The sequence below is a fragment of the Penaeus chinensis genome, chromosome 19, assembly GCF_019202785.1.
Source record: "Penaeus chinensis breed Huanghai No. 1 chromosome 19, ASM1920278v2, whole genome shotgun sequence".
NCBI classification, from domain to species: domain Eukaryota; kingdom Metazoa; phylum Arthropoda; class Malacostraca; order Decapoda; family Penaeidae; genus Penaeus; species Penaeus chinensis.
This window is the reverse complement of record NC_061837.1, coordinates 9880412-9885292: the sequence shown is the minus strand read 5'-3', so window position 1 is coordinate 9885292 and position 4881 is coordinate 9880412. Positions and strand designations below refer to the sequence as shown.

At 36.2% G+C, this 4881-nt stretch overlaps 1 protein-coding gene across 1 annotated transcript in view; it reads left to right on the top strand.

Annotated features, from left to right (window-relative positions):
* Positions 1–600: 600 nt before the first annotated feature.
* The window catches only part of LOC125035461 (tudor domain-containing protein 7B-like), a 36539-nt gene continuing 32258 nt past the window's right edge, over positions 601–4881 (top strand). The window contains exon 1 of the mRNA XM_047627887.1: positions 601–654. The gene's annotated coding sequence lies outside the window, so the exon portion shown is untranslated. The remainder of the gene's footprint in view (positions 655–4881) is intronic.

Genomic DNA, 4881 nt, shown 5'->3' with positions numbered 1-4881 from the left:
TGGTAGCTATGGATCTTTGATTAGTATATATATATACTAATATATGTATATATATATATATATATATATATATATATATATATATATATATATAGTATGTGCATTTTAAGCTTATGTCTATTTCTTCTGGATCTGTGCGTTTAAATAACATTCATTGCTTTCCCTTTTCCAGTCTACACGAAACACTTTCTTGATAAAAGTAAAACAATAGAATTAGAATAGAGGCCCGAGTCAGCCTTGGTGAAGGTGCATTCAACGATATCAAATAATGATCATCACTTCCGGTGTCTTGACCTCATTTTCCTAATAAATTTCATATAAACGTTATTAAAGGAGACTCTAAAGCCTTGATTCTGTGTTTTTTGCTGTAAGAATGAGAGCATCTTGGAATGACTATCTCGGTAAATTGATGATTTCCTCTCATTGTTAGAAGGGCGAAGACATGAAGAACTTTAGTCATAGATTCAAATCGAAGATTTAAAATTAATCATCGGCCTATATTGCATATTATTTATTTACTGTAGTATGAAAAATAACAAAGAAGGTGAAAATATGAAGCATATAATTTTAAAGACGAAAAAGGTTCGTAGGGAAGATTGACTTTCGCTTGACCCCGCAGTGGCAGCGGTGGCCCCGACAGCCAACACCGAAGAGGTAAGAGCGGGAGGCGTGGCTCTTGTTTTGGTTCTTTTCACACGCTTAAACAGGTTGATCAGGTCTGGGGAGTCATCCGCGTGTAACATAATGCATGGGCCCCAGTCCTCGCTGTTGCTTTGGGAAGAAAAGGACTTTTGGCGAACAGAAGAGTCGGAGGAATGCGAGGCATGTCATTCACGAAGGTCCAGCTGATCATTAACTTCATCCTCTAAGATTAGTTTGTTGTCTGTTTTCCCACTGTTAGGCCCTCGTAAGACGTGACATGAATCCTATGGGCATTTAGGGGAAGCCTGCTTTAGATTCCTTGCCCTGTGTCCTCTGATCTGTGGAATTTCGGCGTTTTGTGAAGGATTTGGGGTCTGCGAGAGGAGAAAGTCCCACCTGGCCATTGCCTTAGGGTCAGCCCCTCCCACACGCACGTAGGGAAGCCCCAGGGGCAGGGGAATGGTCAAGTTTCCCCCCTTCGCCCCTTTTCTCTCGGTGGCGGTTTCTCTCCCATTAGAGGAGGCCTATGGTGAGTGAAGGAAGGAAAAGGGTGTGTGAGTGTCTCTTCTCTCACTCAAGAGTTAGTGATGATGCAATAAGGGACATGAAGGATTGTGGAGGAAGAATCTTCACCCTCGAGGAAGTGTTTGTGGGAGGAAGTGTTTAGTGAGATTTACTGTTACTTTTCAGTCAGCTGATGACTGTCTGCTACCACAGTAAAGGAGCTGGTAACTATTAATGTTGAATGAAGTACGGCAGGTTCTGGAAGGCTGAAATTTTCACGCTAGTGTTGTTCGCACTATTTATCACACTTTATACAAGGCATCAGGTCCAGATACATAATGCCAACTTCAGCATATTCCCTTTATCTTTTATTTTATTACTATTTTTCACTAATCTTTAAGCATATGTTAAAGCGCAATAACTAGGATACAAAGAAGTAGCCTATCATAACATGTTCTGTCAGTGCATTGTATTGTGGTATTCTATGTAAAGCTTTATAAAGGAAAAAATAGCAAAAAAGGAGTGCCAGTTGCAGCAGTTCTAGTACAAAAAGGAACAGTTGTTAATCCTGGTTACGTTATATTGATTACTATTTTGCAACTGAAGTATTTCGTAACTGAAAATAGATAAATTAAAACTGGTTGGAGATAAGTAAAAAAGAATAGAAAAGCTTGAAAGGATTAATTGATGTTGATGTGCTATATCGGAAGTGAACACCCCAAATTTACCCTGTTACAGACGGGTCACATGCACCGGTCTGTGGGGTTCACCTGTACGCATGGCGATGCACCAGGGGGCGTGGAGGGGGATGTTCCGCTCGATGTAGCGGACTCCTGCGACCAGTGTCTGGCCGTTGCCAAAAATCACCAGAGTTTATCACACTCAGGGATTTCTTTTACCTTGCGGTGATGGGTTAAAGCTGATATGTTGTGGCATGAACACATTTATTGTGATAGCTTTAGGGGCTCCTGATAATAGTATTGACTGCTTGGTTCATCATTAGGCTTTCTTAGAAACTTTGGAAATTTTGTATGTGAAAATTTGGGATGGGTCTCAATATTCCTTCTATTTTGGTAAGTTGATATGATTATGAAATTGATTAAGTGTAATTTGAATGTTTAGATTAAAAGGATTTGTTTACTTCCATTTAACTTTAGGGAAAGATATAATTAATGAATAATATAATGTTTGCAAAAATTTAGAGTATAGAATTTTTGGAAATGATGTCAGGACTGGACAATAATTTTATAATATTTTTCCTGTTATTGCTTATTTAAAGAGCAACTTTTTTCTGTTTAAAAGTATAGCATGTGATTATAATCTGACCCTAAATAGGCAGAGTTTGAGGGAAAGTTTTGCAGCTTTGGGACAGAAAATGAAAATACATTTAATGCTAAAGGTCCTAGTGGTAATTCTTTGCAGTATGGATGCACTTGCCAGAGACTAAGTCCCCAATTACACTTCACAAAATTTATTCAATGATTTAAGTTGCTGTGAATGGGCGTGCCCCCCAACACCCACAGGAAAACATTGTCTTCACCTCAGTTTGCATGGCAAGAGAGAGCTGAAACGTGGGAGGACTGAGTGGACTTTTATTTATGGAGTTACTGTTCGTGTCTGCAGATTATTTCTTGCCCTACCTTAGTGTGTCTGTAAATAGAAAAGTGAAATTAAAGGTGATATATAGGTTAGGGTTAACTTCTAGGCCTGTTAGACTTTCTAGCCTTAAATTTGTTACACTTGTTTTCAATAGATAAGCCTATCAAATATGACTGTGCAATGTTACACCAATTTGTGTATACCAAAAGAAAATGATTTCATTGATAACAAGGAGATATACAAATAGTCAAAGTGACAATGAAAATATGAATGATTAGAGAAAGGGAATTAGACAATTTTTATTGAAATAAAGTAAATAATGTTTGCTACTATAGATTATAGTCAAAATAGAGAAAAGTTTTGAATTTTTCCTATATGAAAGGAATAATTTTCTCAGAAAAAAGAAGGTCAAAACCTGAGATGTATGAAATATATCTTAATTTCATATGATGCTCCTGCCTTATATTAAGTATAGAAGAATACAAATGACTTGGAAATTACTTAGACATTAATTGATATGATGAGTGCAGTGGTCCATAGACCTTTATATGTAACCTATCTCGGAAAAGACTTCAACTAATGCATTGCCTTTCATATAAGAATATTGCATAAGAATTTTTTTTTTTTTTTTTTTTTTTTTTTTTTTGTAATTGGGATTCTCGTTTGGATTAAGATGCTTTCTGGTGTGAATCTATTATGACACCAAAATGCACTAACAAACTGCTAATGTCATTCAGTGGTGAAAGTGTTCTTCAAATGTACTTGACCAGTGGGCATTCTGACAAGGGATTGACTCAACTGTCTGGTACTTGGTCACTCTTACATTGTTCAGTAGCAGTTTAGATAGGGGAAAATTTATTTGTGGTACATGTGGCGGTGATCTTTACCTTCATCTGTAACATTCCTTATGTCCCCTAAAATGCTGGCAATTCTGGTGGGTTTTTTTTTATATACCTTTCACCTTTCACCTTTCACCAAGGGCAAATTGTTGGTTTGTGGTGTAAATAGTACTATTTTATGGATCAGATGGCATTTTTCTGATTCTGATCAATTTTCTAGTTAGTGCTCAGTGGGTCTAGAAAGTTGTGAAACCGCAAATGAGTTATCCCTTTCCCACCCTTTTTCTTCTGTGCTTTTTAGGTCAGGTGGAAAAGGAAAAGGCAGCCAAAGAACATGACATGAATTTCAACACTAAATGGTGTGTATTTCATGGTAATATTAGATAACAAGGCTGGAAATAGATTAGATGTAACTGGCATGTGGTGGGAGAGAGGACTTGGTTTTTTGTCACCAGAAAATGCTTCTTGTTTTAATAATAAGGTGAATATCAAAGAGTGTAATGAAGGGATTTAAATCAGTGCTGTCGGGGATGCTGTGCCCATAGTCAGTTTGGTTTATTTGACTGTATCTACACTAGATGGTTTTAGTCATCAATGAGGCAATCACTATTCCAACTTGCCACACTTGTTTGCACCTATTCCTTGATTTTCAGAGATATTTTATTTACATTACTATTAGTACTGTCACTAACAATGTAATGATTATAGTGTAATTGTTATGTCAATAATAATATCTATACATAGATGGTTTTATAAGTGCTTAGTCACTAATGAGAGTATCACTATTCATACCAATCACTTGTTTACACTGTTTCTTTGATTTTTGGTAATATTTCATTTCATAATGCTATCACTCCTGTCAATAACAACGTCATCATTTTATTGTCAATAATGATAATAACATCAATATTTAAGAGAGAGAGAGAGAGAAAAGGCCCCCAGAAATTCAAGGAATTGGAAAATCATGTGAGGGTAAACTACTAATTGACTCCTTATTGGCAATAAGATGGTCCACCTATAATCAACCTAAATGAGTATAAAATTATGTTAATTTGGAGGGATTGCTTTTATGGCCTCCTTGGGATTTTTATTTTTTTTTGTCCTAGAATTTTTTTTTATTTGCCAAATCCTCAATAGATAGTCTACTCTATCTCAGTAATTCTTAATCTTTTTAGAGTCATGGACTCCTGTGAGGAACTGATGAAAGTCATTTCTCCAGAAATATTAATATAAACATAAATTTGCATGCAATGTGTAAAATGTACTTTATATATTCAGATTTGATTGCCTCTTATTA